Here is a 13428-nt window from a genome sequence, read left to right on the forward strand (position 1 = left end):
TCTTTAGCGCTGAGGCGGCTCCTTTAAAGGGGTCATATGATGCTTTTTTTAAAGATCATTATTTTGTGTATTTGGTGCTTCATCTCTAGCTGCACAGAAAGCAATCAGTGTCCTGTGGATTTGAAGAAACCAGAATACAATACACTGTTCTGAAGAACATGATTTCCAAAGAATACAGCCAACCAAAGATCCTTATACAACCACCGCAACAAAATTGGTTCTTAAGAAAACAAGGATTAATTGGTGAATGTGCTTCAGAAACATTGCCGAATTTTTATTTATGTGTGTATAACAATTTGCAACTAGTGTAAAATCTTGTGACCAGCCTCTTGTTCTGCAGTGGCCTTGTCTTCTGATAATTACTGTAAATGTATCACAGAGTCAATTAGCTATTTGATTTAATGGTTACTCTTATCATTCTCATGCCATCAGCCTTTTCAAAAATATCTGCTTACCTAGGAGGCATGATAACAGAAAGGAACTGACAAAGTCTGCAAGACAAGACTTCTGTTTGCTTCAATGGGCAAAATAAAATGGGGTGTCATTTTCTTTGATTACTCATACACTTGCATTTGTTTTTTTTTTTCTTTCTTTCTAATGCTTTCTTATGATACTTTTGGGAAACGCAGCCCTGGTTGAATGCACTTTTAGAAGTGAGTGAACGCTCTCTTTGATTGATTGGTTCTGTCTTGCAACATTTGCGTGTGTTCAGATGAGCAGGAAAATAATTATATCCTACACAGTTACTTGCGAACGAAGGTTATTTGTTCAATTCAATGCATTTGTACGCATTATTATTATTATTTTAAATAAACGAAATCACTGGTAAATAAAACACACCTTAGTATCGATATTTTTAGTTTGAGTATCGATACTTTCGAGACTCGCGTCAGTATCGATATATCGATACTTAGGATCGATATGCCCATCCCTATCTCTCACACACACACATGCGCGCGCATGCACACACACACACGATGCGCAAAACAGTAAATAGCAAATACTTAAACTAATAACAAAACCGTAGCTGACTCAGAAGCACCAGATTGTCATAGCAAAGTCAGAATTACCTCCTCTCCTAGGTTCACGAAACGGTCGTCCATAAAATGCATTGCTGTTCTGTTGTAAGTAATCTTAAAGATTCCTAAATGCATCTACTTTCGGAAGGCCAAATAAAGTGCTTTTGCTTTTGCACGGAAACACACAGCATCTCCCTGACATGGCTGCTTCAACACTAACTGCGGTTACTGAAAACACGCCTTCTTTCTTTGCGTGCACATTTGGGCGCATTATGCAAATATTCCCACATAGTGACCTAGATATGTGGGGGCGTGTTAGAACGAGCCGTTTTAGGGGGGCGTGGCAGAGTCTTAACTTTGATAAAGAATATCTCTTTGGTTTTGAGACTTTAGTCTTTGCAACTTCAGGGATCTTGTCTATGCACAATCAGCTTGTAACACTCCAAAGAGAAAGGAAAACTCGAAATCGCATCATATGACCCCTTTAACAAGACTGCAAGTAATGATTGCACATTCTACTGCCGTGCCTCTGCTCACTGTTAGCAGGCTTTGGACTGCATTTGCCCTCAGAGTGGACCGGATAAGAAATGTTTTCTTGTTGTACAGCCTGAAATGTTTTTCATACTAGTACCCAACATCATGGTGAAAAATGGCAACACTCAAGCCTAAGTAAAATTGTAAAATATTAAAAGTCATTTGTTAATATACTGTAGCCTCTCTCTCTCTCTCTCTCTCTCTCTCTCTCTCTCTCTATATATATATATACTGTATAATATATAATGTCTAAGAGTTTTATATTTTATTCAGTATAAAAGACATGATGGGAACATTCATTTACTGCGTTTTAGACAACATATTTTATGGTTTTAATTGTAGTAGGCTATATATATATATATATATATTTGAACAGAAACTGTTCTTATTATTGCAATTTTTTCTCAAACTCACTTGTCGTTTTACAGTCGGGAAAACAGTCAAACAAAACGTGTGCTGAAGGGACAGTAGCTCAATAGAAACCGTATTTGGTACGATTCAACGTTCAAAAACTTGATCCATGAGCTCGTGGGGACTAGGCTATTTTAATTGCCAAGAACATAACGTCAATGTTTAACCAGTAAAGGGCAAATAATTCTGTGTTAAACATGCTTGTGTGTGTGTGTACACACAGACATGTTGTCAGTTATGCTTTAACCGTGTGTGCTCAGAGCCGTGTCACGCGCTCGGCTTATTCAGCGCACACATTGGGTCGCGCGGGGGTCTGGCCAGAACGCGAAACGCTAGTGGCTGATGACGGGGTGGTGTTGCCCTGGAGTGGGCGGGGTCTGGTTTGAGTGGGCGCAGACTTTGGAATACTGACAGCTTCCAGCGCGTACATACACACACACACTCACACATGTACAGTGAATAAGACACGGTTGTTCTCCGCTTAGAGAGGTAAGCATGAATTTCAATTCTCACTCCTATATTTGTTCGAAACAAGCGTTCACCCAAAAGTTCAATCTGTGAGTGTGCACTGGCAGGAAAAACGGGTGTTGGGTGCCCTAAGGAAGAACTTGTGAGTAAATAAGACCAGTGGGCGAGAGAGGGCTGAGAGGTGTGGCTTCTGTTCTAGAATCATAGAGAGTAAAGGAAACTTAAGTGTTGCAAGCAGCAGACTCAAATACTAGAGCAATAATTCACAGTTTAATATTTAGGCTGTAAAATGTTTTGTCAGGTGGGCATCATCTTAAAGAAATGGTCTTATTCATTGAATTCAAAACCTGAACTGAATAATTCAGTATGACTGAATCATTAGCAAAAAAACAAAACAAAAAAAAAACGATCGGGTAGAAATACATCCTTAAGGTAACGCTGACTGTTACCGCAGTGTAGAAATGTAGCACGAAAAATATAACAACAAAAACGCACTACTGAAAACAGAAAATAGCAGCAGATTAAGATCCTAGTAGCTTTTTAAATCTGACATGTACAATGTGAACATATGCAAGTGATAAAACTCTAGTTTTCTTAGGGGAAAAAATGTTTAACGGGAGTGATATAGACATTATACAACAAAATATACAATAAAAGCTGTTCATTGGTTAACCGTAATTGCCTTGGTAAATGTGGTAAATCTATATTTTTAAACACAATTTTGTATTTTCACTGTAATAATATTGTAAAATATTTACAATATTTGTATCCATATTTATATAGCCATGCAATGTATTTGTGTGATAAAACATTGAACTAAAAATATGTTTTAAAATGCATGAAAATCCTTGCCCCTCCCTGTATGAAACAAATGTTTTTTATCATTGCATTTTACAGTGACAGATATTTAACAGCTCATATCAGTTGGTATCTTATCATTACAATTTAATTGTATTGTAATTTCAAATTAATTTAATCATGAATACTGAATACAAAATTACATCCTGTATTATTTTGAATCCATAGCTGCCAGTTTCTACCACAAATATAACAAAAATACATCTTCCAGAGGGCCACACTAGAAATAAAGGCATAGTTCACCCAAAAATGAAATTCTGCCATCATTTACTCACCCTCATGTCATTCCAAAACTGTATGACTTTCATTCTTCTGTGAAACATAAAAGAAAATGCTTTTGAGAAATATATTTTAAAATGCAAATCAACTGACACCAAAATGATTTGGTTACCACACCAATCTTCAAAATATCTTCTTTTGTGTTCCACAGAAAAAAGAAAGTCATGCAGGTTTGGAACAACATGAGGGTAAGCAAATGATGACAGACAGTTCTGGGTAAACTATTCTCTTAAACAGCTCTGATTATGTGACTGTTCACCTCAGCCATGTCAAAATGTTCAGTTAAATCAAGACAGTTTGCACTTTCATTTATAGTTGGCATCAATGTTGATGACAGATGTTATTAAAAAACAAGGTTTTGTAGTTTGTCGGCTGAGGAATACCACAAGGTACTTTTCTAGGTCTTATTTCATTCTTGGGAGGTTCCTCCACTGACAGGCTGAGACTGAAGACACAGTTTTGTCAGAGGATGATGAAGCTTTTAAGGGTGGGGCTACTGGAAGAGGAGGAGTTGTTTGGTTTGTATTGGAGAGAGTCAGCTGAGAAATAGATACATTGTGGACCCTTGCATTGGGATATTAGAGATCCAGAAGCAGAAGCAGTAATGGTGAAGCAGTCTTGTAATACTGTGTGCATTTAGCTTTCTGTGGCTGGACAGACGCAGGGCTTTACACACACAAGCCACCGGTGAGTTCTGGTTCATGAATGCTTTTAAATGGGTTCACAATGATTTAAACCCCCGTTTAAAGAGCATTACAAAGTTAAAAAGCTTTGAGTGGTGATTCATGCATGATGTAGTGCTGAAGGAGCGTGGAATGGAGGTAGTGTGTGTAGATGAGAGCAGGGAAGGTTTGTGTTAAACTTCTCAGCTTATTATTTATCCATTAATACAAGAGATGTAAACATGATGTTTTTTCCATCCTCATGCATATTGACATGTATTTCATTTCTGGCAAGCTTTATGAGGCAAGTTGTGAACAAAGGGTGAGCTGCTTTCTTAAATGTAAAACCTAAACACCCCTAAAAGATGTTCTTGTCACTGAATGTCTTAAATATTTTTTTTTCCTGCTTAGTCAATTGCATCAACATAATTGTATATAGGCTATATAATGATTATTTGTTAAAGGGACAGTTAAAAAAAAGAAATTTCATTCATCTTCAAAATGCAAGAAGATATTTCTAATAAAATCTGAGAGATTTCTGTCCATATTTTCAATTCACATATAAACATTGCTCAATGCACATAAAAAGAGCACATCAAATATAAGTTCTACCAGACATTTTTGATGTTCAAGAACAAGCCTCCATGTGGGTCAAACAAGTGCATTGGAGCTTCAGTTTACTATATTTGATCAGCTCCATGTTCAATGTTATATGTAAATAAAAGCCTAAATTAAATCTGTTCATCATACAAAGCATTTGTTTCTCTTTAGAAGACTTAGATTAAACTACTTGATTCATATTGATTACTTTTACGATGTCTATAAACTTGTTGTAGTATCAAAGTTTTGGTGAAATGGACTTTCAATGGATGTACAGTAATCTCTCAGGTTTCATTAGAAATATTCTCATAAAATATTTTCATTCATTCATTCTCAAAAATGAATAAAAGTCTTATGGGTTTAGAATGACATGAGTAAATGATGATAGAATGGTCATTTTTGGGCAAACTATTATATGTCGTTGATGAATATTTTACTCTACTATCAAAATTATACTGTAACATGGACACAATAATGTTAAGAATGACCATTTGTTGTTGGGTGGTATCCAGGAGATTCTTGTTAAAGTATTATGGAAATTTGTATCTGTAAGATCTGTTTATGCCTAAAGAAAACCTGCAAGCGATCTTACACATTCTGATAATGGAATATATTCCATTCAGATGGTTTGGCGTCTTTTTTTCACTATGTCTGCCTGTATATTAAATGCCAGAGTTGTCAAATACAGGTAGCATTCAGATCTTGGGTTTTGAATAATAATTTTACCATTCTAGGGTGTGTGTTTTCCTTTAATACTTTAAATTCCATCATATGGACAAAACGGTCTTAGACCAACCCACAAGATGCTTGCTGCAGAGGGAATTGATCATGAGCTTAACGGCCGTAACTAAAAAAGGCCGGCAGACTCCATGGACACATTCCATTCTATCTTGCGTCATTTTGCTATCATTCATAGTTTCCTATACAGTGTTAATACCCCCTGGACTGAGGCGGGGTCGTGACACTATAGACCTGAGCCTGGACACCACAGTTCAGTCAGTGGAAATCCCTGCTGTTCATTCATTCAGCTCTTATGTACATTGAGTTAGTGACACATAAGGGATGATTATGGGTACTGTGGTCAGAGTGATCTGTCCTGGATCAGGCAGTCCGTGTGCATAACGAACTGAAGTTTTATGCAACTCAACATTGGTGTGTTTGCGTCTTTCTTCCTTGTTTGTTCTGCATTTTTTCTTCAGTTCTGGATGAGATCCTTTTATTTCTGTTTCTTGCATATCCTGGAAGTTTAAGAGGGATTGCATTTTTCCAACCCTGCTCAAATGTTTTTGTTTTTAACCAGACTGAAATTCTCCCATCTTTAGTGTCAACATTTAATAATCATACAGTTGTCATGGTGAGTCTGATCCAGAATTAGTATTGCTGTTATTATTATTCTGCTGCATGGAGGTTCACTGTGCTTTATGCTGCAGTTACATTGTATTGGAATTTTCTGTAATTGCAAGATAGCAACTCAGCGCTTCTACTTGGAGGAATGTCCTCAGATTAATTTCTTTGGTAACAATCACAGCGCTAAAATTGATCCAAGTGTGACTTGGTTATTAACAACAGCAAATAATTTAATCACTATGTTAATTCACTTATATTCTGCATATGATCGCTAACTGTCTAAGAACAAAGAAAGCGCACCATTATCATTAACTCTAATCAAATGACGTACAGTAACAAACAGCAATATGTGTTGAGGTAGGAGCTAACTGTGAATGCCGCTGCCATTTTGTTTTTGTTTATATGACGTTTGAGAGAAATAACCAAGCTTTCATATAAGTTTCCAACTTGTAATTACAAGTCCAATGACGACTTGAATGGTTTTTAGTCAAAAACTCGTAATTATAGTAATTCAGATGAACAGTTGATGTCTGGAGCAGTTAGAATTTATCATAGAATACACGCCATGCAAAACTGCGTACCTCGTACTATAGGTATTTATGTAATCATAATGGATACATGTTTTAAAATAAATATTTGCATTTAGATATTTATTCCTTTGCATATTTTATTTGTATAGGCTTGTTAGCTACAGTTATAAATTCATCAAAATAAATCATTTTTATATGCAGTGCAGCATATTTCAACCTAGGAAGAACATTTCCTGTCTAGCCATTTGCATTCTTCTTAATTACATCAATGAAACTGTAAATTCAAATCGAAACCCTCCAGTGTGAAATATGGTTTGGATGTGTTCATTGCTGGACTTAAAGAACGAATTTAGCCCACCCATACAGCTAACATGTGCACAACTATAAGAGCTTCAGTCCTATTCATCATTCAGATTGCATAAGAGACTGTTCCTCATTGCCAATGAATCTCTCATCCAATTAGTGATTGTCCATGTTTCCAAAAGCTTTTCTCCCTGGTTGCCCATTCAGCCATCCTGATGACATGAAGCTTTCTTATAGCTTCTGCCCAGTGGCTCCAAAATAATGGAGTTGCCCATTAATAAAGAAATCAGGATGGGTGACTGAGGTGTGACCGTTGTGCTATTAAGGTTCACATGAAAATCATGGGCGTACTAAATTATACTAACCATCTTCTCAATGTTTTATGATTCAGCACTGGTTCTGCCGTTTAGATTGTTTGAAAGTTGAACACTGATACTAAATTCATTGTTTTTCACTTTTGTTTTTGTTATAACTGGCGCTGGTACTTAAAAACATCTTGCTAAAGTAAATGTTGTTACTGGTCAAGATAAATGAATTAAGTCAATGAATACATTCCACGACTAAGGAAAGGTCTGGATTAATTTCCATTGTTACTGAAGTAACTGCACTCCCGCTTGACCTTTATCAGGTTACTAAGACCTGGGACGTGGGAGTCTTGACCCGGCAACTTGTCTTCTGTTCTTTGGATAAAATAATGCAATATTCTTTTTCTCAGTGAAGATAATCTCCCTCACCCTCCTGTTCTCTCATAGGCTACATTAGCACAGAAGAATATGGCTGTTAATCCTGTCTACTAGTGCTGAATATGGTTATATTAATTTATTAATTAAAAAAATTATAACAATAAAGAAAAAAGATTAGCCCGTTAGATTACATTAAATATATATGCATTAAATATCTTTGTTATTTTGGTCAATAGCCTTTTTTATTTTTTTATTTTGCAATTAATAACCCCAAGGCCATACTGTAAAATGTTATGCAGTGTAACCTCTCAAAAATTTATTGATATTTAAAGGTCCCATATTGTCAAAACTGAAATTTCCTGGCTTTTTTCACGATAACTGAGGTCTAGGGGCTATTTAACTACCATATAAGTTTCAAAACAGTCAGTCCACAGTAAAATGCACACAGCCAGAATAAAGTAGCTATGATTTTTCACGAACCGTTGTGACTTCTGTAAAAAGTTGCTGTCAGAACTACACAGTCACCGCCTTCAGTCACCACCCCGAGCACCACCCACCGTCCCACTCTTCTTTTGCCAAACCCCCAGACAACATCGCGTCCATGCCATTGCTGAGCAACAACAACACGGAAACATGTCGAAAAGGTTAACTTTAACCACGAAACCAGATCGGCATGAATCAGAATCAGAATCAGAATGAGTTTTTATTGCCAGGTATGTTTACACATACGAGGAATTTGTTTTCATGACATAAGCTCCACAGTGTAACAGAATGACAGTGACAGAACAAAAACACAGATAATAAAAAATAGAAAAATAGAACAAGTAACTAAGGAATAAAAATATACAAATCGACAATTGTATGTACAGGTATATAACAATAGACAGTTGTATGTACAGGTATATAACAATAGACAGTTGTATGTACAGGTATATAACAATAGACAGTTGTATGTACAGGTATATAACAATAGACAGTTGTATGTACAGGTATATAACAATAGACAGTTGTATGTACAGGTATATAACAATAGACAGTTGTATGTACAGGTATATTATGTGCAAATTGAAATGTAGACTGAGTGTGTGTGTTAGATAAATAAATGTATTAGTGAATAAATAGTGTGTGTTCCACAGTTATTGTCAAGTGTTCATGAGATGGATGGCCTGAGGGAAGAAACTGTTCCTGTGTCTGGTCGTTCTGGTGCTCAGAGCTCTGTAGCGTCGACCAGATGGCAACAGTTCAAAGAGGGAGTGTGCTGGATGTGAGGGGTCCAGAGTGATTCTGCCAGCCCTTTTGCTCACTCTGGACGAGTACAGTTCTTGGAGAGAAGGGAGGGTTGTACCAATGATTCGCTCAGCAGTCCGGACTACCCTCTGAAGTCTTCTGAGGTCAGATTTAGCTGAGCTGAACCAGACAGTTATTGAAGTGCAGAGGACAGATTCAATAATGGCGGAGTAGAACTGTTTCAGCAGCTCCTGTGGCAGGTTGAACTTCCTCAGCTGGCGAAGGAAGTACAACCTCTGTTTCACTCTCCTCCAGCCGTCATCACTGCGCCGTGTGACGCTCCGTTCATTATTCCACTCTATCAATGTGCATTACCGCTCATGCTCAACGCTCAAATAGCGCGGACAAGAAATCTCTATGTAGTATACTTGTTCCTGTTTGCAGTACTGGGCAACGCTGGTAAAACCTCGTTCACTGATCTGCTCCCCGCTATGCTCTGCTCACATGAGCTGATAATATTAGCTTTGCCAGGGTTTTTATATTTTTATACATGTTTGTTATTTCTTTACACAAAATCATAATTTCTATTCATTTCCCACTGATTTACGCGATCTGATGAGCATTAACTCATATTACGCGATCATATCTCTATGAATGAATGAATGAATGAATGGCAGAGACGCGCGTTTTCCTTTACCACACACACACTGAAGCGCGCGTAACGCTCGCGGTGACTTCAGCGTCTGCCGTCTCAATGAGGACATAAACACACAAACAACTCCAGAACTGCTCTGAGAGTCACTTCATGAGCGTTTCACCGTTTCATTTGAGTAAAACTAGCATCATTTAAAGGTCCCATATTGTCAAAACTGAAATTTCCTGGCTTTTTTCACGATAACTGAGGTCTAGGGGCTATTTAACTACCATATAAGTTTCAAAACAGTCAGTCCACAGTAAAATGCACACAGCCTGAATAAAGTAGCTATGATTTTTCACGAATCGTTGTGACTTCTGTAAAAAGTTGCTGTCAGAACTACACAGTCACCGCCTTCAGTCACCACCCCGAGCACCACCCACCGTCCCACTCTTCTTTTGCCAAACCCCCAGACAACATCGCGTCCATGCCATTGCTGAGCAACAACAACACGGAAACATGTCGAAAAGGTTAACTTTAACCACGAAACCAGATCGGCCGACCTGTAACGTTACACTCTCACTCAAAGGATGGACGATCTGACAGGATTGTTACTATTAGGTGGATCACATCTAACGTGCATAGTAAAGACAAACTCACCGTGTCTATCTAGCCATGATTAAGATGTATATACATTTCAATTTCGGCAGGCAACCATTTTTACCGCTACATTATTGTTCCAGCCACAATTAATCACAACAATGTATATACAATTACAAGTGATTATATATAAATCGTCAGTTTGTTGTTTTACACACATGCACATAGACATTATTTCATACACGACATAGTCGTGAGATGCAAGAAACATAGACATATGGCAAGAAATCTGTAGATTTCCCATAACAACAAAAGACGATACTTTATTGAACCTTTTCTGATAAGAAGTGTGCGCTGCAAACGCGAGCATTTTTTGACGATCATTTCTGTCCAGTCTGCTCGTTTTATCTTGTTTAACCACAGCTGTCGTTGGTTTTTTGTCTGGCAGTGGCAGCAGATATGCGATCAAATTTCAAATTTGAGACTGTATTACGTCGATTCTGGCACCCAACATCACAACACGATGATATTCTAAGCTCCTTATGTAGCCAAATCTGCGCTGGTTTGAATGGGCCGCCTCCAGTATCGCCTTTGTTTTGCTGCCTCCAGCTAGCGCGGTGACATCGCTGACCCTAGTTACCTGTGGTTGGCCTGGCTGTGTGTCACTCAGAAAACAACAGGCCAATCAGAAGAGACAAATTTTTGTTCTCTTAGTATTTCTGTCTTTAATAGCCAACATGTACGTACAAGTATCCTGACACAGAGCTTGTTCTTGAGTAATGAAATGTTTGATTTGGACTGAGTAGTGATCTGATATCTATACCTGTCAGCTTCTCCTTTAAGAGGTTTTGACATACCCATTAATAGGGTTGGGAATCGAAAATCGATTCCGATTCCAGAATCAGATACTTAAGGTCAGGTATCGGATACTTGTCGTCAAATTAAAATTTTGATTCCGCCTATTGATTCCTATGCGCTTTTTTTTTTCTTCATCTGTGAGGACCGAACCTAGCGATCTGCCAGGACCTTTCTCGCTAATCTAAGCGCTCCAAAGTTTGGCTACATTTGCGATCAGAAGCCAAAAAAGCTAAGTATAATATCTGTGATAGCTAAACATGTTGCAAGCAAGGTGTCACCACCAACATGACAAAGCACTTTTTAATTTAATAGATCGTTAAATATCACGAACACGATTCAAACACCAACGTGATTCTATTCCTAAATTACAATGATTCATCTGTTTCATTCCTCAACCTTTGACATGTGCGATCATTGTTGTGATCACTTGGTTCATCCGTGCATCATACAATCACATCAGTGTGATTTGAATATTTAAATTTGCATTCGCGCTGCCATTGACCTAAAGAGAGCAGCTGTCATCTGTCTTGAATGAAACGGCTTCACAGTCTTTTCTGCCACACAGTATCATTATTTCTGTGTTACAAACATTCAAATCACAGAAGTACTGGGATAAAAGTGTATAGTTCAGATATAAACTGTGTGTACGATGTGTATGGTAGCGATTAAAATAGAATAAAACACCTTTTGAAAATAATTTGACGCTTCAAATGAAGATTATCGATTACATTGTTATGCCAGTAGGTGGCGAAAAGGGGCTGTTAAATATTTGTCTTTGAATCACAAGAGATTCGTTCAAGAACGCGGATTCATCCAGTAATGAAACAAGTACATCTTGAGTAAGTCATTTAATCATTAATTCATAAATTACATGTGATTTTGTTTAGTTGTCTAATGTTTTTTCTTCAGAATCATGAAAGAACCACAACTTCCATTGGGGGAAAAAAAGAAAAAAAAACAACAACTAAATTTATCCAGAATCATGCAGTTCTATTTTGCACACAAACAGCTCTTAAAGAGTCCAGTTTTTATGTAGCCTGTTGATTTTTGTTCATGGTATTCAGCTCCAATAAATGGTTTGTATCGTCCCAGGTTACGTATGTAACCATGGTTCCCCGAGGGAACGAGACGCTGCGTCGGAAAACGCTAGGGGAACGCCTTCAGCGATACCAAGCTCTGAATCATATGTGTAATCAGTCGAACGATGGGCGAGACGTCCGCGGCGGGTGACGTCATGACCAGGAAGCTTTAAAAGCACGTGAGGTGCCACCGGCGCTAGCTTCTTAGGAGTGAAGCAAGCTCTAGTAGGGATGCCGGAAGTATGGCCTTGCGACGCAGCGTATACTTCCGGCGTATACTTCCTCGGGGAACCATGGTTACATACGTAACCTGGGACGTTCCCCTTCGGGAACTCGAGCTGCGTCGGAAAACGCTAGGGGAACGAGATGTCCACGCCGCCAGACTTGCAAATCCCTGCCTGGTGTGAAAGGGCACGGCTATGGCAAGAGAACAAAAGAGCCCGGAGTGGCTAAAGTAGGCGGGGCTCGCCATCCCGAAGGCCAACTTCTGGAGGAGTGAATCTTGACCCCCAAAGGAGAGGGGAGATCAGAGGACTCGAGGCTATGGAATAGCATCCTGATCCACCACTTAGCCTAAGCTTCTCTGGCCAGAGGCCTCGGCCTCAGCATACCGCAGAGGAAATGTGTAAGAAGAGGGTGTCTTCCCACTGAATGGCCACCGAGAGGGGCGTGGTAGGCCGCAATGGCCATCACGAAGCCCTCTAGGGTGGAGTGGGTCAACCCTGCGGATAAACAGGCCTACAGGAACTCCAGAACTGTACCAGACGGGCAGTTAGCTGGGTCGGGCTGGCGGTCTCCGCAGAAATACAGTTTCCTCATAGAGGGAGCTCTGGATGGAGGATGGTCTCAACAACCTCGGTTGAGAGACCGGAAGTTATGAGTTGTGCCTCCTCAGAGGCCACACCCACAGCTCATGAGAGGAGATCTCTCCTGACGGGAATCTCCCATAGAGCGCCATCAAGGAGAGAAATCAGGCCTGAGACCCAACTCGGCCCGGACGGAACGGGGATACTCACAACAGACGGGCCTGTCCCGGCGCACTCTCTCCAGAACTCCCAGGAGGCAGAAAAATCAGAGGAAAGGCGTACAGACGATGCCTCGGCCACGTCTGTACCATGGCATCCAGCCCCAGTGGAGCTGGATGAGTCAGAGAGAACCAGAGGGGACAGTGTGATATCATATGAGTCGCAACAGGTCCACCTGAGCCTGGCCAAACACTCTCCATATCTGCTTCACCACCTCGGGGTGAAGCATCCATTCCCCGGGCCTCAGCCCCTGCCTCGACAGGATATCTGCTCCCTTCTTGAGATGCCCAGGAATGTAAACTGCTCTCAAC

The 13428-nt window shown here is 39.3% G+C and overlaps 1 protein-coding gene across 3 annotated transcripts in view; it reads left to right on the forward strand.

The window, feature by feature from the left end:
* Positions 1-2290: 2290 nt before the first annotated feature.
* LOC107601668 (growth factor receptor-bound protein 10-like) overlaps positions 2291-13428 on the forward strand; it is a 108159-nt gene continuing 97021 nt past the window's right edge. The window contains exons 1-2 of one of the 3 annotated variants that reach the window (XM_016293924.1): positions 2291-2453; positions 3721-3757. The gene's annotated coding sequence lies outside the window, so the exon portion shown is untranslated. Of the gene's footprint in view, positions 2454-3720; positions 3758-3987; positions 4257-13428 lie in introns of those variants that run through there. The other 2 variants (XM_016293923.1, XM_016293922.1) reach the window with 2 other exon arrangements.

This window comes from Sinocyclocheilus grahami, unplaced genomic scaffold, assembly GCF_001515645.1.
Source record: "Sinocyclocheilus grahami isolate Dianchi unplaced genomic scaffold, SAMN03320097.WGS_v1.1 scaffold310.1, whole genome shotgun sequence".
NCBI lineage: Eukaryota > Metazoa > Chordata > Actinopteri > Cypriniformes > Cyprinidae > Sinocyclocheilus > Sinocyclocheilus grahami.